Source organism: Onychomys torridus, chromosome 22 (assembly GCF_903995425.1).
Source record: "Onychomys torridus chromosome 22, mOncTor1.1, whole genome shotgun sequence".
In the NCBI taxonomy this organism is placed as follows: domain Eukaryota; kingdom Metazoa; phylum Chordata; class Mammalia; order Rodentia; family Cricetidae; genus Onychomys; species Onychomys torridus.
The window spans coordinates 11,748,705-11,773,978 of NC_050464.1; the positions used below are offsets into that span (position 1 = coordinate 11,748,705).

General features: G+C 49.6%; 1 protein-coding gene across 10 annotated transcripts in view; it reads right to left on the reverse strand.

Annotated features, from left to right (window-relative positions):
- The window catches only part of Elfn1 (extracellular leucine rich repeat and fibronectin type III domain containing 1), a 64,220-nt gene that overhangs the window by 26,901 nt on the left and 12,045 nt on the right, over positions 1-25,274 (reverse strand). For 3 of the 10 annotated variants that reach the window (XM_036172606.1, XM_036172604.1, XM_036172605.1), the window contains exon 2: positions 15,316-15,412. The exons of the other annotated variants lie outside the window; for them this stretch is intronic. The gene's annotated coding sequence lies outside the window, so the exon portion shown is untranslated. The remainder of the gene's footprint in view (positions 1-15,315; positions 15,413-25,274) is intronic. 10 annotated transcript variants of the gene reach the window in all.

The window sequence follows — 25,274 nt, forward strand, 5'->3', positions numbered from 1 at the left end:
TGAGCCAGCTCTGTGTTCTCGTATCTAATGCACGGTGCTGCCATACCCAAGTCAAGGCAGTTGCCAGGAGTCTGTTGCGGAGCGTGAGCACAGGCTTGCACATGCGAGCGCACACACCTGAGCACAGGAAGAAGTCAATGTGAGCTTCAGGCCTGCTCACTGGCCTTCTGGGAGATGGTTGCGTGGCAGGCCTCTCAGGTGCATGATCTTGACAGGCTCAGAGGTGATTAAGGGCTTTAGTTGCCCCTCACACGTGTCTGAGTGACAGCATGGATGACAGATTGGTGGCTGTACTGGACACACATACACACACACACACACACACAGAGTAGGAGGCATGCCACCAGGCCTGCTTGTGGCTGAGATCTGGATGGCTTGGGCTATAAGTTGCTTCGAGTCAGATTAGGAAACAGAGCTCTTGGGTTCCGACTTGAGGAAAAGGTCCTGTGGGCTCACAAGTGTGTGGTGGCATTCAAGTGACATCTCTGGCTGGTGGGTCTTTAACAAGCCCCCAAACTGCTTGCTGTGCCTCAGTTTCTCTCACTTGGGCCTACCTAGGAGCCTCAGCCATCATCCAGGCTGCAGGATCAGAACTCGGGGCCCAATCTGGAAACATATATATTGTCTATGATACTGGGGGAAAGAGAGTCAGGCCAAAATCAGAGACTCCAAGATGGGAACCTGAGAGCTGGAGTCTTCACTAGTGTTGCAATGGGCCAGTTAAGTGCCTAGGGCCATTATATGGGAAGGTAAACTGAGGCTCTGATGCCAGATCTCCCGGCTGGCTGGTGGGTAAAGGGTCTAAGGTTCTTCCACAGATGGGTACCTTTGGAAAGGTCATGGCCTCTGGGTCAGTGCACTGTCCAGGGCAGGTGGTACCTTGTGTTCCAGCTCTCTCAGATGGGGGCACCCCCAGTGTTCCCAGGATGAGGGCTAACTGATCGACTTGCAAATGTCCGGGGAAGAGGGGTGGGAAAAACCAACAGCGCCCAGAGTTGACATTTGCATTTCAAACACTTATATCAGCAAAACAAATAACAGTAATTATACCATTTGCATATTTGTGCCATGATTGTTTAGCATGGGGGGAGGAGGGGCACTTGCTGATGCCAGCAGCCCAGCCTCCTGCACAGCTGTTCTGCCCGCCACTGCCTGCCTGCCACCCCCTGTCCCCAAGACCACACCTCGGGTTCCCGGCAGGGAGGGGGCGTGACCCACCAATACCTGACCCCGTGACCCCAGGAGGCACACAGGCTCCTCACCCTACGCCCCACCCTGTGCTCACACCACTGAGCTTTCTCTGTCCCCCACAAGTTACTCATAGTACCCCACATCAAGACCACCAGCCTGGGAGACTCAGACCTGGCTGTCTCCAGCTGACTGCCCTCCCCCATAGCCCAGTTCAGTGGGGAGGGTGTCTTTACCACCACCCTAGTGGGAACAAGCAACTCTAACTCCAGGCCACCAAGGACCTTGAACCTTTCCTGGATGGGACTGCCAGCCCTCCCATGTTGCACAGGCAGCCTAGGCCAATAAAGGATGACCCACTCAAGCCCTGGCTTTCCCCTGAGAGCTGGACATGCAGATCAGGGCTTGAAGAGGAGAGCTGGTGCTGGTCCCCAACTGGGGAAGGGAAAGGGCAGAGGGATTGATCTCCCCACCTGACTCCAAGCCCAAGTTATGCTCAGGAAAATCCCAAACGCTCCCCCAGGGCTATGCAGGCAGATCTTTTCGGTCACCCAGGAAGAGCAGGAGCCCAGCTCCAGGAACCCACCTCTGTGACCATGTTTCTACCTCACACGGGTCTCTGTCTCCTACCCACCTTACCCTAGGTGCATAGCTCACAGGGACATGGGAGGAGCCAGTTGGCCACTCCTGCCCCATCGCCAGGGTCAGGCTATGATAACTCAAGTTTCAAGGCCAGCAAATGATGGAGGGGTCCCCTTGTACCAAGGTGTTGGTTACAACTACACATAGTTGAGAGTTCAGCTTCTCACAGGAGCCGTCAGGCCACAGGGCCGAAGTGCCAGAGACTCATGTGGGATCCCAATACAGCACAAACATCCTGTGGCTGCAAAGAAGGGGAAGCCGAGGAGACTGGGGTACAAATGCAGGAGTTAGCTGAACTGAGGAGCTGCCTCAAGGTGGACAGGGATAGTATAGTGACCAGCAGGAAATCAGGGAAGGCCAGGCCTGATGGGAATAAGACAGCTGGACCCGGTTAACTCCCAGGCCCAGCTTTGACGCCAAAATCTGACCATAGCTGTGTGTGTGTGTGTGTGTGTGTGTGTGTGTGTGTGTGTGTGTGACTGTGTCCATGGTCTGTGCCTGTCTGCTCTATGACTGTGTGCACACAGAGGCTCTGACTATGTGTAGAAGTGTGTGATGTGTAGGTGTGCACATACATACATATGTGTTCCTTCCCCTGTCTGTGTACAACCCCATGTACTCAGAGGTCTGGTTGCATGAATGTGCGTCTATGTGTGCATATGCGTGTGTGCGGTAGGCTTTCTCTGGTGACCTTTAATCTAGGTCAGGGCTGAGTGAACAAGGGACTAGAAGCCCTCTCCCTATCTCCCAGAACAGGACGCAGGCCAATCAGAGTTGGGCAGGAAGTTGGCCCCATTCACCATGGTCCCCCCCAACCCCCTTCCCATCCCCATCACCAGGCCGTTCCCTCGAGATGGACATACTCCCCTGAACAAAGATCTTAGCAAAGACAACAACTGTGGGTGCTACCCTGTTAGAGGGTGTGCCCCAGACCACGCACCTCTCACTGACCGTGACTGTCATTGTGGGGTGTCCTATGGAACCATCCACCATGCCCTCTGTGATCTCCACCTTCAGATGCAGAAATTCAGGATCAGAGAGGTCAGGTCACTTGACTAACGTCCCACAGAGAGCTGGGGTTTGCCATGAGCCTGCCTGGTCTCTGTCTGCTTACAAGGCACACACCCCAGCACATGCTCTGCCATGAGCCTGCCTGGTCCCTGTCTGCTGACAAGGCACACACCCCAGCACATGCTCCTTATGACAGCTCTTAAAGGCAAGAGGTGTCATTAGTCCCTTGATTGTGTGTGTGCATATATGCACATGTGCATGCACAAGTGTATGCAGGTCTATACTACATGTAGAGAGGTCTACGTGTATATGTACACGTGTGCATGCGTGTGTGTGTGTGTGTGTGTGTGTGTGTGTGTGTGTGTGTGTGTGTAGGCCAGAGGTCAAACTTGCATGCTGTTTCTCAGGTGCCATCTACGTTGTTTTTTGAGACAGTGTCTCTCATTGATCAGGAACTTAACCAAGTGGGATAGGCTAGCTGGCGAGGGAGTCCCAGAGATCCTCCTGCCTCTGCCTCCCCAGCGCTGGGATTACAAGCGTGTGCCAGTGTCCAGCTTTTTATGTTGGTGCTGGGAATTGAACTCAGATCCTCACATTTGTGCAACAAGCATTTTACCCCCAGAGCCATCTCTCCAGCCCCTGTTTTTTTGTTTTGTTTTGTTTTTTTCTTTTCTTTTTTTCTTTTTTTTTTTTTTTTTTTTGAGCTGAGGATTGAACCCAGGGCCTTGCACTTGCTAGGCAAGTGTTCTACCACTGAGCTAAATCCCCAACCCAGCCCCTGTTGGTTTTTAAAACAGGATCTTACTCCATGGCCCAGGCTGGCCTCACATTCCCCTTCCTCCTACTTCTGCTTCCCAAGAGCTGGGATGATGGGTATGTAGCACCGTGCCCATTTTACAGAGAAGAAACTGAGTCACAGCCAGGGTTACAGGGCCTATGGTTGAGCTGGGCTGAATGCTCTGCTTTCAACTTAAGCTCAGGCAGAGACAGCGGCTGGAACAGTCCCTGAGGTAATCAGGGCTGCACAGCCCCATGCTGCCTGTGTTGCCCGCCACCTCCTTCCTTCCTTCCTTCAGTCTCTCCCTGCTCAGCACAGGCACCCAAATCCAGACCCCAGAGACTCTCAGGTGCAAATGAGGCCCCTTCCGCTGGTAAACTTCCAGCTGCAATTAACCCTTCACCCCACACCCACAGGCCCACAAATTCCAGATGGAGCAAACAGTTAAATGTGAAATATTAAGCCATAAAGAAAAAAAGCTGGGTGGAAACACAACCCAATCCTTATGAGGTCTCAGGAGAGAAGCCAGCTTTCCAAGCTCAGGAGTGGAGTAAATTGTAAAGGAAGAGAGAAGCAAATTTGGCCAAATAAAAAATCAGGAAAAGGTACATAAAAAAGAAGACAACAAAAAATTAAAATCTCTGTGGTACAGAGAGGAAATGTCTGTGGTATATTTGGCAGAGATGGAACAACACCCACTCATACCAGCTCTGAAAGCCTAACAATGTATGGGCATGAGCAAAGAATCAGGACTCAAAGAGGGAACATGTACATGGGTCTGTTCAACCTTGGGCCTCAGGGAGATACATTTTGTAAGGATTTGTGCGTGCGTGAGTGCTTGCGTGTGTGTGTGTGTGTGTGTGTGTGTGTGTGTGTGTGTGTGTGTGTGCAGTACTCAAAGAGGCCAGAAGAGGGCATCAGATCCCCTGGAGCTGAAGTCATAGGTACTGTGTGAGCTGCCCTATGTGGGTTCTGGGATCTGAACTCAGGTTCTTCTCAAGAACAGCAGTTGCTCTTAGCCGCTGAGTCATCTCTGCAGTCCCAGAAATGCATATTTTAATGAAATAAGAAGAAATTCAACTTGTGCTCTCCAAATAAGGATTGATCTAAATAACAAACAAACAAACAAAGCTAAAACTCAGTGCCCAGCAAAGCTCATTAGACTGTGGTAGACTGGGCCAAAATCATTTTGGAGTACAAATTAGAAGCTCTTTAGAGTGTGCCTTACTTCAGTTGGGAGACTGAGGCAGAAGGAACGTGAGCGCCAGGCCAGCAAAACTGCGTAATGAAGCCCTGGCTCCAAAGAACCAAGGAATCTATGACTGGCTCAGAGCAGAGAGCACACCTCATGGTGAAGCTACTCTGACACCAAGAACAAAGCAGGGACATTTCTATTGATACCATCCTAGTGACTTCAGCCACTGCAACAAGGCAAGAAAAAGAAATGGAAAGCCTAAGGCTCAGAAAGGAAGAAATAAAACTCTAGACATTCCTCAAGGATATGACTATGTATATAGAAGCCAAAAGTGTGTGTGGATTACAATATTAATAGTAGGTGTTTAGTCAAGTGGTAGATGTAAAAATCTACATACAATTGTATATTAGGTATCTATGCATTTACAGCAAAAAGCAGATTAATTGACTGAATGAAAGTCTTGGTCTGGAGGGTTAGCTCAATGGCTAAGACAGCTTGCTACTCTTGCAGAGAACCTGAGACAGATTTCCAACACGCAAGCAGCTCACAACCATCTACAGCTCCAGCCACAGAACTGACATCCTCTGCTGGAGTCCAACACAGACACAGACACAGACACACACACAGACACACACACACACACACACACACACACACACACACACACCATAAAGAATATATCTTTATTTTTTAATTGACCTTCTCCAGATAGATCTATAGGTTCAATCAGATTCTAGTCAAAATCCAAGTAGATTCTTTTCTCTTTGTAGAACTTGACCAGCGAGTTTGAAGATCTGTGTGCAAGAGGCATGGCCGAGAGAACAAGGTTCCATGGGGTCTGTATGGATAGCTGGCCATGGACCTCTGGCAACTGACATCACATGGGGTTAACACAAGTTTAGATTAGCATTCCCACATGCCTGCAGAGCTGATGGACCACCTAGAGATGCACCTGTGATCTACCCTTGGATGAGGTATAACAACCAACAGGGAAAGGTGACAGCCCTCCGTCAATCAGGAGGGCTGAACTTGAGTCAACCCTTCCCATCACACTTCCAACAAACCCAGCCTGAGCCGAGACTCACATGGTCCATGGTGTTGGTGATTGTCATGTGCTGTTTGAGCTTACCAAGAAGCTGTCTCTGACACTGGGGTTCATCCACCCCTTTTCAAATCCATCTATTTGTCTCAAAGTGTCCCCCACGGTCTGAGGATGAGCTGTCCCTTAACTCTGTGACTGGGAGGGAAGACCATAGCTAAATGGCCCGAGAAGAACACTGTGTCCTTTAAAACAGCTGGAGGTGAATTATTTCCAGCGTTCATCCCATGATGGGAAAGCACCTGAGGTGGGAAAGAGTCCTGAAGTCCAGCCATGGAGAGAAAGCTCAGTCATGGCTCCAGCTGACTGCCTCAACTTCCCTAGCTGGTTTCTGCTGGGTGTGCACAAACCCTTGGTTTGATGATGATGATGATGATGATGATGACGTGTGTGTGTGTTCGTATGCATGTGTATCTCTCTCTGTCTCTTGTCTCTGTGTGTGTGCCCGTCTCTGTCTTTCTGTGTGTCTCTGTTTCTGTGTGTGTCTCTGTCTCTCTGTCTCTGTTTCTCTCTCTCCATCCACTCATCATCTACTTATTCTCTTACTTCAGTTCGTTGTATGCTTAATGAAGTCAGTCATTTAAAACTGAAAGTATGGCTGTGTGAGCCGAGTCTCTGAACCATACAAAATGTGTGGAAAGAGAACTGTGCATCATATGATGTACTAATATATTTTATATATTATGTTATCATGTTTGAAAATACACTAATAATGTGGTGACAGGGGAGAATTCCTTCCCACCCACACAATTATAAACTAATAAATATCACTGCTCAAAAATGAGGAATTTCTGCTCTTAAAAATATACCATATGCTGAGCATGATGGAGCAGGCCTGCAAGCCTAGATATGGGAGGCTGATAGAGGAGAACCACAGCTTCCAGAGCTGCCTGGGCTACAGAGTGAGCACAGGGATAACCTGAGCCACTTAGTGAGATTCTGTCTCAAAATAAAAAAGTGAGATGTGCTCAGTGGTAGAGCACCCGCCTAGAATCCCCCAGTGAGGGGCTGGGGTGTGGCTCAGTGGTAGAGCACCCGCCTAGAATCCCCCAGTGAGGGGCTGGGATGTGGCTCAGTGGTAGAACACCTGCCTAGAATCCCCCAGTGAGGGGCTGGGGTGTGGCTCAGTGGTGGAGCACCTGCCTAGAATCCCCCAGTGAGGGGCTGGGGTGTGGCTCAGTGGTAGAGCACCTGCCTAGAATCCCCCAGTGAGGGGCTGGGGTGTGGCTCAGTGGTAGAACACCTGCCTAGAATCCCCCAGTGAGGGGCTGGGGTGTGGCTCAGTGGTAGAGCACCTGCCTAGAATCCTCCAGTGAGGAGCTGGGGTGTGGCTCAGTGGTGGAGCACCTGCCTAGAATCCCCCAGTGAGGGGCTGGGGTGTGGCTCAGGGACATAGCACTTCTTTAGCATGCACAAGGCTCCAGGTTTAATCATCAGTGCATAAATAATAAGTAAATAATTCCTATGCTAAGCATGGTGGCACAGGCCTATATTCCTGGACTCGAGAAACTTAGAAGGATCATGCTCTCACAGCCAGCTTGGGCTACCAAATCCTCCAAAATGAAAAGTAAAAACAAACAAACAAACAAAACAAAACATAGGCCACACACAGGATTTTAGGAGGTTGCTGTTGCTGCCCTGTGTCATCTGAGGCAAATATCCTTTCAAAATCCAGAAAGAAATCTGGTAAATTGATTAGGAAAACTCAGAAAGCTCAGCTGTAAAATGAACAGATATTTGTAAAAAGGCCTTCATTTCACAGATGAGGAAATACAAGGGGTCATAAGCCCCGCCCCTGACGCTCAGTTCCAGGGTGCACCAAGGAGATTAGGAAGAAATTTTGGTCAAGCACCATGACACGCCCACCAACTGGGCAAGCTTCCATCAGCTTGTGTCTGCCAGTGGGAAGAAATGGTGCCTAAGGCGCACAGGCAACCACACTGGGATGCTGAGGTCCACCGAGTGGGAAGCAGTCTGGCACGAAGTTGCATGTATCTGAGCCCGCGATTTCTCTCCAGCGTGTAAGCCCTTTGAAAAACTTTAAATGTGTGACATGTATCTTATCGAAAGAATGCTTGCTATCAAACTGTACAGCCCCGTTTGCTCTTCCCGTAGATTCTTCTCTGGCAATTAACACCAGTGAATACTAGTCATAGCAGAAGACAAGGAGTCATCACAGGGAATCCTGACCCCAAGTATAAACTCGGGGGGAAAATGCATGCCATGATTTCCAGTGCACGCGATTTGGGAACCAACCCTCCAGAGTTATCTAACCTTCTTGACAAGCTCCAGGCCAGTGAGAGACTATCTCAAGACACTGGGTGAGGGACGTATCTGAAGTGTCAACCTTGGGTACTTCACAACACATGTACACACATACCCAGAAACACACACACCACACACACACACACACACACACACACACACACACACACACACACACACACCCTAAACAAAATATATTAATATACGGTTTTTGTTTTTGTTTTTATTTTGGAGATCTTGCTATGCAGCCCTGGCTATGGCCTAGAACTTGCTCTGTAGACCAGGCTAGCCCCAAACTCACAGAAATCTATCTACCTCTGCCTCCTGAGTGCTGGGATTAAAGATGTGCCCCATGCTGGGTTTATATTCATATAACTTTAAACACTACGCTAAAGAAAAGCATCTGCACTAATTGGTCCTGTTTTATCCTTTTGAGACAAGGTCTGACTCTGTGACCCAGGCTGGCCTGAAATTCTCTGATCCTCCTGCCTCAGCCTTCCAAGCCTGGATTACGATCCCAGGCTTGTGCTTACCAGTGTTCTGTGACCTGAGAAGGCAGGCCCAAGTGTTCTGTGAATTATTGGAAGCTTACTGTGTGGCAGTAATGCCCGGGGACCCTCACCCCACCTCCTCACTCTCTCGCAGCCGCACCAGCAGCTCCTCCCCCACCAGGAAACCAATGGAAGCTCCTGGAAGCTTAAGGAGATTCTCCCTCTCAGGACGCTGCTGCAGGAGAAGCAGCTCTCTGCAGAGCAGAGGCAGGAGGATTGAGAAGACATTAACCTGACAAATTGTGTGTGCGAGCTGTACATTTGAGAAGTGCTTATTAGAGAGACAAGAAAATGAGGCTGGAGTTTTGCTTGTTTGCCTGAGACGAAGCTAAGTTTCCCTCGGTCTCTAATGGGCTAAAAAAAAAAAAAAAAAAATTGGGGTGAGATGCTCAAATGTAGGCGTAGAATTAAAGACACATCTAGACACAGGTGACATATCATGAGAAGATGGCGACAGTTGTATCGGCCCCCTCTAAATGTGCTCACCAGGAACAGGAAGGGTCGTCACATGCTTTCTGTCTCCTCTTGCCACGCTTCTAGCTGACTTGAGCCTTCCCCTACATGAACCTCTCCCAGGAAGGCACAACATCAGCTCTGTCCGGGTAACCACCAGACACCTGCCTCTTCTTACTTCTAAGGACCCCCCAAGCAGACTTTGATTCTCCCCTAAAGTATTATCGATGGTACCTCTCATTTATCAGCTCTCTCACCTCAAATCTACCAAATCCATCTTCTGTTTGTCGTTTGAGAGAGGAACTCACGACGTAGCCCAGGCTAGCCTGGAACTTTCGATCCTTTTGCCTCTGCCTCTTGAGTGCTGAGATGACAGGCATAGGCCACCTTGAACGGCTACAGCTCCTCAGAGTCAAATGGCAGGTGAGGAGTCATCAGGAAAAGAGTCCCTTGCCTGGGGTCAGCACCTGCCACCTGCCTTCGAGCCCCGCCTACCAGGATGCCCCGCTGTGGGCTGGTGGCATCTGGGAAGACAGCCTTGGAGTCATGCTCTGTGTCCCTGCTCCTACCCTAGTGGATACCTTTTCAAGTGCCTGCAGGATGCTGAGAGATGGCCTGAACGGGTTCACAGCAGAGGATACTGATGACTGTAAGAAAGAGGGTTCCGGGAAGAATGAGGTCATATCTGTGCCTCAACCAACACAGGACGCACACAACACACAGTAGGCTCTTTTTTAAAAATCGCATACCCAGGAAGACATAGGCTCTGTTTTGTAACCCCAGGGTTGGGGTACAGGGTAGATCCAACAAGATGTGCAGACTGATGGAACTAGGAAATTCTCAGTTGTAAAGCACTTGCTCTGATCAGGAGGACCTAGGTTCAGTCCCCAGAACCCACATAAAATTCAGGGGTGGTGGCTCAGGCTTGTAATCCCAGCACTCGAGGGAGGTGAGCCAAGAGGTTTGAGTTTGAGAAGAAAAACAGTAGAGCATTTTCCAAATAGACGCTTGCGAACCTGAGTTGGTCCATCCAGAACTAGCTGGGTTTTCTAAAGGTCACAGCTGGGAGGAGCAGTGTGCCTTCGCCTCTTGCACAATTTGGCCAGGAGACCACATTTTGCCCCATGCTTCCAAGCACATTCACCCTCCTGGGAATCTGAGTGCAGCCCAGGGAGACAAGGTCCCTCTCTAACTTGGAAACGACAGCAGTGGGGGCAGGGTGCAGCACTCAGGCAGCTGGGGGTACCAGTGAGTGCAGGATGCAGCACTCAGGCAGCTGGGGGTACCAGTGGGTGCAGGATGCAGTACTCAGGCAGCTGGGGGTACCAGTGGGGGCAGGATGCAGCACTCAGGCAGCTGGGGGGTACCAGTGGGGGCAGGATGCAGCACTCAGGCAGCTGGGGGGTACCAGTAGGGGCAGGACGCAGTACTCAGGCAGCTGGGGGTACCAGTAGGGGCAGGACGCAGTACTCAGGCAGCTGGGGGTACCAGTAGGGGCAGGATGCAGCACTCAGGCAGCTGGGGGTACCAGTAGGGGCAGGATGCAGCACTCAGGCAGCTGGGGTTACCAGTGGGTGCAGGATGCAGCACTCAGGGCAGTTGGCGGTACCAGTGGAGGCAGGATGCAGCACTCAGGCAGCTGGGGTTACCAGTGGGGGCAGGATGCAGCACTCAGGGCAGTTGGCGGTACCAGTGGGTGCAGGATGCAGCACTCAGGCAGCTGGGGGTACCAGTAGGGGCAGGATGCAGCACTCAGGCAGCTGGGGGTACCAGTGGGGGCAGGACGCAGCACTCAGGCAGCTGGGGGTACCAGTGGGGGCAGGACGCAGCACTCAGGCAGCTGGGGGTACCAGTGGAGGCAGGATGCAGCACTCAGGCAGCTGGGGGTACCAGTGGGGGCAGGATGCAGCACTCAGGCAGCTGGGGGTACCAGTGACTTCATGAGCCAGGTGGGATGACATCACCAGGCTACCTGACACATGGCTCTAGAGCCGAACCTGGGGCCTCGCACGGCCCCATTATGCTCTCAGCTTTTCCCAGGGCTGTGTCTGGAGCTATCACAACCAAGCAATAGTGAGTGATCCAGGCCAGCGCCTTTCTATAGCTCTGGCCTACACTCAACTCTGCCAGAGCAGAGAAGCTGCTTTGTCCATGCCCAACAGGGGGCGCCCAGGGGTCCCAGTGCTGCTACTGTGGATGTCCTGATGGAGACCTGAGAGCCTGACAGAGTGAAGTCATTTGAGCCAGATGAAAGGAGAGACTAAGAAACTCCAGTACCAGCTGGGATGCGGCTCAGTGGTAGAGCTTAGTTGGCACATAGGAAGCACTGGGTTCCATTCCCAGCACCACATAAACCCAGCGTGGTGGCACATACCTGTCATCCCAGCACTTGGGAGGTGGACGCGGGAGGATCACAAGGTTAAGGTCATCCTCAGCTAAGTAGTGAGTCTGAAGCCAGCCTGGGCTACACAAGACCCTGTCCTAAAGGTCAGAGGAGGGCAGCTGGAGAAATGCATGGCTCAGCAGGTAAAAGCACTTGCCACCAAGCCTGACGACCTGAGTTGGACATGAGAACTGAGAACCAACTCCACAGGGGCATCATGTTACACACACACACACACACACACACACACACACACACACACACACACACATACACACACATAATAAAAGAGAAGCTCCCGTGCCCCAACAGGAACAACACTCAGTGACCTGCATAGTCACAGGCCCTTGAAGACTATATCACTCTGAGTTTGGCAAGAGCCGCTGGTTAACCAGACCAGGTGACCGTGACATCTATGCTTCTGAGGCTAACGTCCACCTCCTCACTCCTGAAGGGACTTGGCATCTGGACAGAGGGCGTCCCTCACTACTCCTATCTCTGAGGACTGTGTGGGGGAGCATCCAGGACTTATTCCTAGTATCACTGGCTCGTGCCTACTGGTAACAAGTGGCCAAGGCATTATTTTTCTAGAAGGTGGACGAGAAGCCAGGAATCCCCTCCTCTGCCTCACCCTACACCTCCCTCCGGCTGTCCTCCTCCAGCCTTTCTGACGTCACTGCTGTTGCCATGGGAACCCTGCCAGCCTGAGCTGGATGACTTCACAGGAGGGTGGGGAGGGCCTGAGCCTTGGGTCTCAAGGCAGAGATCTCCCGCAATCAGCTAAATAGCAAAAGGAAACAGGGAGCCGCTGCTGGGTTTTAAGGCAAGGGCTCCACCCACTCTACCCATGACTAGAACAAAAGGTGGGGTGGGGTCCCTTCCTCTCTCTCCACCAGGCTGGTGGTGAAGACGCCCTCCCCACTAAACTGGGCTATGGGGGAGGGCAGTCAGCTGGTGGGAGGGGAAGAGTGAGGGACCTGTGTCCTTTACCTCCCCAAAAAGTGGGATTGAGACCCCCCCTAACACGCTGCTGATCACCAAGGACCACACAGTACTAAACCCTGGCTGAATGGGCCTGTGACTCATCCTGTAGGAATCACAGATGGGGGGGGGAGGGGCTTCCAGAAGGTTCTCCTGAACCCAGGGCCTCTGCCTAAGAACCTCAGCTGGCCCTGCTCCCCACTGTGGGGAGCCCATCCCTTGTGACTCCCTCAGCACCAACAGAGATCTCCCGACACCTGCTCTATGTCTCACTAGGACACACTGCTGGGGTTGCCATGGGGACGAACAGGAGGGGCAAGTGCGGGTGCACACAGCTGCGTGTGAGCACATGGAAGCAGGGAGCACACATCCGTGGATACTTGACTTTGCATGTTCACATGGGACAGCAGGCCCCTCAGGGTGACCCCGTAACTACAGGTATCTACTTGCTGTGTGGGTTCTGTTAGCACACGCAAGTGTACACACAGCTGCGTGTGTCCTCATGAAAGATGTGCTCCCTGGCACACACAGGCAGGCTGTGCACAAAGCACATGCCACTGGGACTGCCCCGGCCTTCGTCACCCAACACTAATGCACCTGCCCAGATGGAGGATGCAGGCCTCCCTGGAGCCTCTTCAGGACACCTCACAAATGTCCCTTCTACCTGGTTGGGGTCTCCTGGGTTCTGAAGAAAACCCTCCAGCCATAACCACCTCCAAGGCTGGATGTCTATACCCCAGAACCCCCAGGAACTCCACAAGGAAGAAGTCACACCTGCTCCAAGCAAGACCCACAGAGGGAGTCTGCTTCTAGATCATTTCCTGGGTGCTCCACGTCCCCCCAAGAAGGGCCCACGATAACCCCCTGAGTTCCTCTACATTCTGAGTGCCGAGATGACAGGCATGCACTACCATGCTGGGGTCATGAGGTGCTAGGCAAGCACTCTACCAACTGAGCTGTACCCATTGCATAGACAACAAGAGACTAAGGTTCAGAGTAACAGTCCAGGCCTCGTGGTGTGGACCAGGGGGCCACACAGGCCCTTACAGACACCTTCGCTCTACCCTACAGAGCAGAAGGAAGAAGCCTGGAGCTTCTCCGACCCCCACCTGGGCTTCTACTTTCATTCGGCAGCTTTGGCACTCAGGAAGCCAGCCTTTCTAGTTTCTAATTAAGGAAACAAGCCCAGAGAAGGAAGGTAACTCATCCAAGGTCACAGAGCCCTGGGAAAGTCTTACAGGAGCTGGTGGGGGTTGAGAGGCAGGAGTTGGGGGAGGGCTCCAAGCCTCAGAAAACTTCCTTGCCCCCCCTCCCCAGCTTCTAGCCAGAGGCAGCTGCCGCAGGGGCGGGTGGGCAGGTCACCCGCCCAGAGCTTCCTGCTTCTGCCTTTGCATCTGATACATTCAATGAAGACCAGAAGCCGCCTAATGCAATTTAGAGCCCTGTGGCCGCAGCCGACTCTAATGATTAGCTCTGATTTTTCTTGGCTGTCTCTTTGAGGCTCCATGCAAATGAGCCTCCTCCTCCCAGCCCCGTCCCTCCTCCTGGCCCCTAGGATGGACAATGAATGAACACCTCAGACAGACGAAGGGAACCTCCTGGCAGTCTAACCTGTACTTGTAGCCCTCGCCATGCCGGGGAGCCCCGAGAGCCTAGCCTACTTGGAAGAGCTGGCTGATACTATTCGGATCCTGGGGTCCCCTACATCAAGAGGCAGGAAGGAGCCTAGAATGCAATATCCTTGAGAAGCTGCAGCTCAGGGGCAGCTCACAACCAGTTTCCACTTCTGGGAGTGGGGAAGGGGATGTGGCTCAGCTGCTAGCGCGCTTGCCCAGTGTGCACGAAGCCCTGGTTTCCATCCTCAGCACACCATAAACCTATTGTCGTGCCTGTCACCTAGCACTCAGAAGGGACAGAAAGGAAGATAAAGAGGAGTTCAAGAGTATCCTCAGGAACTTAAGGAGTGCAGGGTTAGCCTGGGCTACATGAGACTGTGTCCAAAAAGAAAAACAAAGAGCAAAGGTGTTGACACACACAGGCATAAGTAGAAGTGGGCAAACTAAGGCCAAGAACTGACTCGTCTGAGGTCAAGACTCAGGAGTGCCTAACCTGGGGTCAATCAGGTCACCCACAGTGCTCTAGAAACACACCAGCCACCCCACCCCATTCGGCACGACAGGACGGGCCTGCCAGGGGCCTGGCGGACAGACGCCACTGGTGGAGAATGCAGAATCGGCCTTTAAATACCTCAGCGATTTCATGCCCTGCCGTCTCCCATTCCCAAGCTGCCCGAGGCGCCGGGCCGAGAGGCTGGGACCTAATGAGCTGTGAAGGTCTATTTTTCAAAGTTAAACATCTCCCAGGCTCCCTGGCCCAGCCTTTAGACACAGCCTAGCAACACCCCTGTGTGGAGCCAAGACAGGCTCTTCAGAAGGCTGTCCTCTGTGAGGTTCCCGCCATGCCTGCATCAATCACCACCCACAGATGCTGCCGGAAGTGCTATGCCAGTAGTTGACTTGTGGGACACAGAGACGGGGGTGGACAAGGCTGGAGATGCAAAGGCACGTCTAGGGAGCAGTGACTCTCAGTCTTCAGGGACATCGATTCTAACCTCATGCTACATAAATGTGTGTTGGGGTGTCTCCTCATGTGAAGGACCAAAAGACTCCAATTCTGAATTCTCATGGTCTACCCCAAGTCAGGTACACAGTAGGTGCTCAGCCAAGGCTTTGGACCAGTTAGTGGACACAACATGGGGGGATGTCAGACCTGGGCTGTGAGGGCACAGACTGAGCTCTTGCCTTCAGGGATCAGTCAGTCCATTGGAGTCCTGGCCGGGTTAGGTTCCACATCTCAGGAGGCTATGCTGGAAGGAAAATGGAACTGGGTTCAAGTCTCACCACAGTGACTGCGTGACCTTATAAGCTTGGTCAAGACACTCCTCTAGGCTTCCGGGTCTCCATATGCTATTTGGTAGCATTAGCTACTCTCTCCATTTGAAGGGATTCCACACTTTCAAACTTCTAACCACGGTGACACTTTTTCAGGCCCTGCGGGGATATAGACATCTACCATATAACAACCCATCCCTATCACATAGCATCATCTATCCAGTTGTCTCCATTCTGTACCACTCCCATCATCCAGCCATCCATTATCATGGTAGATACACCTATGGTCCATGTTTGCTATCAGTCATCTGTTCACCCACTCACCTACCCATGCATCCACCCACTCACCCACCCACTCAACCATCCATCCACCCATCCATCCATTCATTCAACCGTCTATCACCCACCCACTCAACCATCCAACCATCCATTCACTCATTCAACCATCCATCCACCCATCCATCCATTCATTCAACCGTCTATCACCCACCCACTCACCCACCCACTCAACCATCCAACCATCCATTCACTCATTCAACCATCCATCTACTCACCCATCCACCCACACACCCTTCCACCCACCCATCCATGCTTACATTCATCTACCCACTCATTTAGCCATTCAGCCAACCATCCATTCATCCAACCACCTATTTCCCTCCTCCATCCACCTATCCTTCCACTCACCCACCACCCATGCATCTATATATCCACTGCCCACCTATCCATCCTTTTATCCACTCATCCATCTACTCACCCATCAGTCCATCCACCCACCTGCTCATCCATTCATTCACCCATGCATCCAACCACCAATTCATCCATCCTCTCACCCACACAACCATTCATACAACCATAAATCTATCAATAAATGCAGCTTCCCACAGATAAATGGAATATTCTCTCCACACAGCCAGCATTGAGAGAGCTCATACACTTCTGGACATGGTTCCATTCAAGTGATGTACAAAACTGTACAATGGCATGTGGATCAAAGTCAGAGTGCTTGCCCCTGACGAGGAAGGGAAGGTGGGGACAAGAGACACATGGTGAAAGGCTCTGAGAGGTGGGTCATATTTTACTTCTGAGTTTGGGTGGTTCTCACATGGTGTTCACTCTGTGATATTTCATGAAAATGTATATGGTGCTTTTTAAAAAACATTAAAATTCTTTTGCAGTGTGTGTGTGTGTGTGTGTGTGTGTGTGTGTGTGTGTGTGTGTGTGTAAGGGCAAGTGTCAGTTCTCTTCTTCCACCAGGTGGGTTCTGGGGATCAAACTCAGGTTTCTCTGCAAGCACCTTTACCTGCTGAGCCATCTCGATGGCCCACTATCACTTTATTATTTCATTTTGTTTACTGTATGGTGTCCGGGGGTGGAGAGCACATGTGCCACGGTGGGTATGTGGAGGTTACAGGACAACTTACAGGAGCTGATTCTCTCCTTCTATTGTGTGAGTCCCAAGGATCAACCTCAGGTTGTCAGGCTTGGCAGCAAATGCCCTTACCTGTTGACCCAAAAGTTTTGTATTTAGGACAGCACCAAGGAGGTGAGACTACCACCGTAGTGTAGTATAGTCCTCAAAATCTTTTCTTCAAAACCCAGTTTGGCTGGGTGTTACAGTACACATCTTTAATCTCAGCACTCAGGAGGCTGAGGCAGGGGTATCACAACAAGCTAGACAGAGGGCCCAATGGATAAAGGGCTGTGCAAGCAAAAGAACCAGAGTTCAGATCCCCAACATCCCCATAAAAGCTGGCCATGCTGGCATACATCTGTAACCCCAACACAGGGGTGGAGACAGAAGGATCCTGGAGGTTCACTGGCCATCTAATCCAGCTCAATCAGTGAGCTCTCCATTCAGCAAGAGACCCTGCCTCAAAAAATAAGATGCGGAGTGACTGAGGGCACCCACCATTGACCTCTGTTTTCCACACATGCCTGGGACACACACACACAGAGAGACACACTCACCAGCTATAAAACTGGTCAAAACTCTCAACAGTGATCACCCCAGCATCCTAGAAACTAACCAAAGAGATTTATTTGAGGGAGAGCACTGACCATGGATAACAAAGGGGTCTGTGCTGCTCTTTCCTAGACCTACCTGTCTCCCCACCCAATCGGCTGCTATAGCATTTAAACAGGGCTGCACTGAGCAGGCCGTAAGGACTAGAAGCTTCTCTGTCAGGGGTTGGTGTGACTCTGAGCAAAAGGCACATGACCCCACTGGCCAGGAAAGTGCAGGAGACTCGATGTTGGCGGATGGAAAGCCGGCAAGGCTGCTAAGCTGGAACTGGGACCATTACAGGGGCAGGGACAAACCAGAGACTACACATGAGCTGTCACACAGAGACCAGATCTTGCCACACAGCTGGTGGATGGACACTGATGTGGGGAAGCAGAGGCCCAGATAGCTTAAGCCCTTGGCCTACTGAGAGCATGCAGGTGCCACAGAAGGGTCTGGCAGGAAGCAAGGGCCAAGGGACACATAAAAGCTGACTGATCTTTGATGTGCAACCTAACTCACCCATGAGTCTGCCCGGGGCACATGCCATGGGGCACAGAGACAGACAGGCCCCAAGCAGGCCGCCCAACCTCCAACTGGTCCCTCGCTGACCACAAAGGTGGGCATACATAGAGGGGCCCCTAGAAAGTGATAAGATGGAGGAGGAATGGGGTGAGAAGAGGAAGGAGGAAAGGGAAGAAGGCAGAGGAAGGAGAGGAGGTGATAGAGGGTGAGGAAGAGGAGGAATCGGGGAGATGAGGGCAGGGAGGATGAGTAGGAAAAAGAGAATACTAGGGGAGGAGATGAGGAAAATAGGGGAAGAGAGGAAGGAGAGAAAGGGAAGATAAGGAGAGGAAGGAGAAAATAAGAGAAAGGGAAGAGAAAAAGACAAACAATAGGAGGAATTAGAATTGAAGAAGGGAGAGAACAAGTCTATTCCACAGCTTTAGTCCAATTAAGTTACTAAACAAACAATAAAAACAGCAGCATAAAATGCCAATGCTAACAACTCCCCAAGGAAAAACTCAGCCTCTCGATCCACTCTGAGACAATTGTCCATTCTCTATACAAAATTATACAACAGACAAAATCAGAAAGAATGGCTCCTTCTGGAAAAAATAAAGCAGTTCATAAACACCATCATGGAAGGTCCTCGGATGTCTGGTATGGCAGAAAAATACTCCCAAGGTAGTTACATATTAATAAATAGGCTCAAAGAAACAAAACCATGTTTAAAGAGTTAAATGAAAGTATTATAATAATAATAAGTGAAAGTGTGCAATCTCTGAGCCAGTCAGAGTGTACACCTTTAACCCCAGAACTTGGGAGGCAGATACATACAGAGTTCAAGTCCAGCCTGGTCCACATAGCAAACTCCAGGACAGCAAGGACCACACAGAGAGACCCTGTATCAAAAATAACAACAAAAAAGTGTGCAACCTCAACAAAGACACAGAAATTATTTTAAGATTTTATTTCTAACTGTGTGTGTGTGTGTGTGTGTGTGTGTGTGTGTGTGTAAATATGGGTCTGTACACATGCATGCAAGTGCCCACAGAGGCCAGTAGGGGTTGTTAGCTTCCTTAGAGCTGGAGTTGGAGTTGGGGTATGAGTGCTGGCAACTGAACCCTGGTCCTCTGGAAGGGCAGCAAGAGCTCTTCAGAAGCTTGACTCATCTCTCCAGCCTCACAGAAATTATTTTAAAAGTGATACAGTTGGAGCCAGGCATAGTGGCTCCTTTAACACACCTTTAATCCCAGCATTTGGGAGGCAGAGGTAGATGGATCTCTGTGAGTGTGAGGCCTGCTGGGTCTACTTAGAGAGTTCCAGCTCAGCCAGGGCTACATAGAGCAATCCTGTCATGAAATAGAAGGAGGAGGAGGAAGTGATAAATTTGGAGTTGAAAAATTGGAGTTGAAATCCCACTGTCCAAGAACCAACAGAAGTAAAATATTACCTAAAGGCATTTCCATAACACAAAAGGAGGCAGCAAAGGAAACAAGAGGAGAAAAAGACTTGAGATATAGGAAATAACTATGTAAATAGAAACTTTGTGAAATAAAGTAACTACAAATGGGCTAAACAGTCCAAATAAAAGGCAGGGACTATCAGAGTGAACTTAAAAGAACAAGAGCAAAACATAACATACACTGAATAAAAGACATTTTAGCGTAAATGTATAAAGATGGAAATTAAAGTGATAGAAAAATAATTGTATACAGATAACCAGGGCAGAGCTATAGCTCAGTGGATGACGGTGTACCTAGGTTCCAATCCAGTGTATCACAAAAACAAACAAATGAGGCTGGGGTGGAGAAGAATACAGATTGAACAACACCATCACTAGCTGACTGATGTTTCCAAAACCACTCTACCCAGGGGACAGTACATTCTTTTCAAACACACAGAAATATGAAGAGACATTACAAACAGCCTTATGACGAAAGCATCAACACTTTCAATGAGGTGGACAGATGCCTAGTAGACTGGCACAGGTTTTGACAAGCAACAGAAAACCTTCGGACTTAGGACCCAAAGAGACAACTGGTTTGAAATCTCCCCATGGAGAGAAGCCTAGGCCCACACGGCTTTAGTAGTAAATTCTGGCTAACAACTAAAGAGACAAAATTGAGAACTTGCCAGAAAAGAAGATGAACTGGGTGTGGCTGTGTACTCTGGTGATCTCAGCATTCAAAAGTCTGAAGTGGGAGGTTTATGGGTTATCCTGAGCTACACATCAAGTTAGTTCAAACTAAACAAAAGCTAAGGCTATTACTCAAGTGGTAGAATCCTTAGGAGCAGTGGGGGGGGGGACAGAGACAGACAGAGATAGAGACAGACAGAAAGACATATTCATGAAACTGATGGGTTTTTTTCCTGGCAATGAAAGTAAAACATCCCAGTAGAACATAGATAAGCCTCTCTGTCTCCCAAACATTGATGCAAAATCCTCAACAAAATATTAGTGAGCCAAGCTAGTAACATAAAACAATAGATAAAAAGGAAAAAACCACAGGGTCACCTTGGCAAATGTGGGAAAAGCTGTCAACAATACTATTATGGGAAAACTTGCAATCAGGTATCAATGTTAGGAAAATTTTAAACCCTAAAATATAAAATAAAATAAAATCCCACATCTGACATCATCCTGAACAGTAAAGACAAAAACACTTTTCTCCATGATCATGAAGCATCTATGCTGTTCAGCGTGACTCTAGAGATGCTAGCCAAAGCAATAAGGCAAGAAAAAGAAACATGAGACATGCAGCTTGAAAAAGGTGTTAATCCCTCCTTGTTTGCAGACCACATGATCCTGTATGCATCTACTAACATCTGCTAGAACCAATGATCAATGGTCACATTTAGCAAGGCTATGGAACAAAGGATCAATATGTAAGATTTGGGCTGGGGAGATGGCTCAGTCAGTGAAGTATTTGCCATGCAATTCCCAGAACCCAAACTTGAAAAAAATCTTGATATTGGGCTGGAGACATGGCTCAGTGGTTAAGAGTGGCTGATCTTGCAGAGGACCCAGGTTTGGTTCCCAGCACCCACATTGTGGTGCACAACTGCTTATAGCTCTAGTTCCAAGGGATCCAATGCCCTCTTCTGGACTCTGTGGCAACTGCATGCACATGGTGCACATGAATACCTACAGACAAAACACTCATACACATAAAAAAAAATTTTTTTTTAAATAAATCTGGATGTGGAAGTGCTGGATTGTAATTCCAGCACTGAGGAGGCAGAAACAGGTAAATTCTAGGGCTCGATGGCCAGTCAGCCTAGCCTACTTAGTGAGTTCCAGGCTAATATGATAGAGACCTTATCTCTAAAAAGTTAGATATTGGAATGACTTTCAAGGGTGTCCTCTGCCCTCCACATACATGCAAACCTGCACACACAAGTATACACATACATTTTGTGCATATCTAACCAATATTTCTCTGTACTGGCAGTAAACATTGCAAAATTAAGAAATAATTCCATTTGCAATAGCTTATTCTAGAAAACAAAATATTTAGAGTGAGTTTTCCTAAAGACATTCAGTTAATCTGTGCATGGGTGTGCTCACCTGTAACATCACCACTCATAAAATAGAAACAGAAGGACTCTGAGTTTAAGGCTAGCCTGGACTACATTATGAGACAGTATCTGAAAAGTGTTCAGTTCACAATAATTACATACAGAAAATGACAAAGTGCTTGGAGACATTACAGACCCAAATAAAGAGAAACGACACTCTAAAATGTAGATTTGAAGGCAGAAATCCTAAATTGATCTGTGAATTAAACACAAACCCCTCAAACTCCCAGCAGACACTTTTGGAGACACTGACAGGTGGATCCTAACCTTGGCATGGGTTGGGGAGAAACTAGGAAGAGTCAAAATGAGTTTGAAGAGAAAAACAATTTGAGTGGCGTATAACTTTTCATTTCAAGCCCTACTGCAGAGCTCCAGTAGTGCAGAGTGTGTGGCCCAGCCATCAGAACAGACAGGAGATGAATGACAGGGCCCGCAAGATGGCTCAGTAGGCCAAGACACTTGAATCCAATCCTGGAATCCATAGAGGAAGAGGAGAACCCACCCCATGAGCCGTCCTCTGACCTCCACATTCACATCACAGCACACACACATACACACTAATAATACATAAATATAACATCTTTTTTTAAAAAAATAGACACCAGTGGAGTAGAAAAAAGAATCCAAAAATAAGCTCCTACATTTATAGCCTCAAGAAAATATAAAGCTGAGGAGAGTCTTTTTAAAACACACACACACCAAAAAAAATGAACTTCGGTCCTTCTACATCATAAGCAGACATTAACTTCAGATGGCCAATAAATCTGAGTAGCACAGCCCAAACTCTACAACTCTGGAGGGAAAAGGAAGGAAAATCTTTGTGACCTTGGAGTAGGCAAAGAAAGCAAAACACCAGATTCGTGAAAAGAAAAGAAAATGAACAAAATGGACATTGTGATAGGAAAATCCTGTGCTCCAGAAAGATGCTATGAGGAAAACAGACTGGAACTGTGGCTCCATGAGAAGAGAACTTGCCCAGGACTCAGGAAGCCCTGGCTTCCTACCTCAGCCCAGAATAACCCCTGGTGTGCTGGCACATGCCTGTAATCCCAGCATTCAGGAGTGGAGGCAGGAGGATCAGAAGATCAAGGTCATCCTCAGCTGTGTAGCAAGTTTGAGACCAACCTGAGGTACATGAGACCCTTGAGAGAGAGAGAGAGAGAGAGAGAGAGAGAGAGAGAGAGAGAGAGAGAGAGAGAGAGGAGAGAATATCAAGATATGGCATTTATAAATCCGTTTCTCACAAAAGACTCATGTTGGAATACGCGCAGAACTCTCTCACTGTAAATTTGAATAATTTTGAAAGCTAATAATGAGACAAACCCATTAAAATGGGCAAAGACTTGAATAGACATTTTATCAAAGAAGAAATGTGGGTGCCTAAGAGCTTACAGAAAGACGTTCAGTGTCGCTGGTCAGCCTGGAAACTGCAAATTGGACCCAGCACCAGATAGCTGGGTCCGACTGTACTCTGACTCGGATCTCTGTAATAAAAGGACTGGTCGTACCAGCTACCGGAACACACAGAAGAGCACAGACCCTCAGGATTGCTGATGGGGACGTAAACTGGTCCAGCCAATTTGGAAGTCTGGCAAGTTGGCAGTTTGTTAAGAATTTAAATATAAACTTACCAAATGACTCAGCAATCCACTCCGAGGGATCTACCCGAGAGAAACGAAGGCTGGAGTCCACATAAAAGCTGGTACACAAATGTCACAGTGTGATTCATTACGACCCCAAACTAGAAATGATTCAAATGTCTGTCCCTCGGGGATGCAGGGAGAGGATAGGCGTTCTATCAAGACAGGGGAATACTACTTAGCAATTAAAAATAAATATGCGATGACTCATGAAGCAATAGGAGCTAACTTCAAAACCATTATGCTAGGGTGGGGAGGCGGCTCAGACGGGAGGGTGCCTGCCCCAGGAGCATGAGAGCCGGAGTCTGATTCCTAGAAGCCATGCTTTTTAAAAAATGCTATGGTGCCACATCCCCGGTCTAGGGGAGTGCCAGTGTTGGGGGCTGCCCCTTTCCTTCATTTCTGTTTCGACCCCCAGTTGTGTGAATTGGGTAGGTGCACACCCTAGAATTCTTTTCTGGTTTTATTTGTGGGGGTTCGGATGCTTTCCCCCAGCTGGCCACATGTGGTACCAGAGAGAGAGGGAGAGAGACAGACAGACAGAGACAGAGAATATCTTGGGGCTGAGGAGGTGGAGACAGGAGTATTTCATTGGCCTCTGCATGCTTGCACAGAAACGCTCATGTACATGTACACACACACACACACACACACACACACACACACACACACAGAGAGAGAGAGAGAGAGAGAGAGAGAGAGAGAGAGAGAGAGAGAGAGAGAGAGTCACTAAGAAAGAAGCTGAGCTGAGTAACACATGCCTGTCATCCCAGCATGAGAGAAGGTGATGGTTGGGAGTTTGAGGACAACCTGGGCTACATCCTGACAACCTGTCTCCAAACTAAATGAATGATACAATAGAATAAAACTGATTTTTGAGGCCCTGGTTGTGTGAATCTGTCAGTGTCTAAGCCTGCAGAATCATACACTCACAGTAGGACTGGTAACCCACCATGGGTTTGCACAGGCAGGACTTGACGGTATTTGTGGAATGTAAAAAAGGTCACAGCTCAAGCTGAGTGGTGGTGGCGAACACCTTGAATCCCAGCACTAGGGAGGCAGAGACAATTGGGTCTCTGTGAGTTCGAGGCCACAAATTGAGAACCAAGACAGCCAGGGCTACACAGAGAAAAGGTCAGGTGTACTCTGTGACTGGAGCAGGCACCGCCCTAGCCAGCCCTGCCTCATGAATGCCCGCCCAGGGTTGGGGTTTTGCCCTTTCTGAGGCCAGGACTTCCTGTGTGGCTATCAGCTCACCAGGTTTCACTCACAGCAGAAGGTTGCCTTTGACCTTGGGGACCTTGCCCCAAATCCAACTCACACTCCTATCCCTTTTGTGACCTGCCTTGGACATACACTCAAGGGTGTCCCGATACAATCACAGACTCTGAGGGAGCAGGGCTTGAAGGCCATGCAGCGTGTAGAGCACAGGGCGCAGGCTCAGAGAGAGACATCCACTCAGGAGGAGTAGCGAGAAGTGGCTTTGTCTTTGACATTTGTCCTGGCTGCCACACACCACGCATGACGTACGCATGCTGCCCCTTGACCACAGCCCTGTCTCTACCTGTCCCTCCCAGGGAGAGCATGGGGAGTCCAACCCACGGACTTCAGCAGGGACCTAGGGATCCACCTAGTCCAATGTCTTCCTCTACACCTCACCCACCCCTCATTCCCAAATGTACAGTCATTTGTTTAGCATGATACTGGCCAACCTCCCTGAGCACCCAGCTAGGGAGGCATGATGAAACAGGAGGGGAATGCCTCAGAGACCACAAGGGGTACATGGAGCGGGGGCATGGGATGAAAGCTGGGTGACTAAGACCACACACACACACACACACACACACACACACACACACACACACACTTGGGTGTTCGAGGCTGAGGTGGGGACAAAGCCTTGACTGGGGGACTGGGCTGGGCATTTAGCACCTCCTGAGCCTGTCATGAGAGGGTAGGGGCAGCCTGTGAGTAATGATGTAGACCTGGGGGCTGTATGGCAGGCAGTTATATGCTACTAGGGCAACACTCCTTTCACTGTGAGCCAGACTGAGCCGGCTGTGGCAGGATTGGAACAGAGGGTCCTATCTGGGCACAGGACTGTTG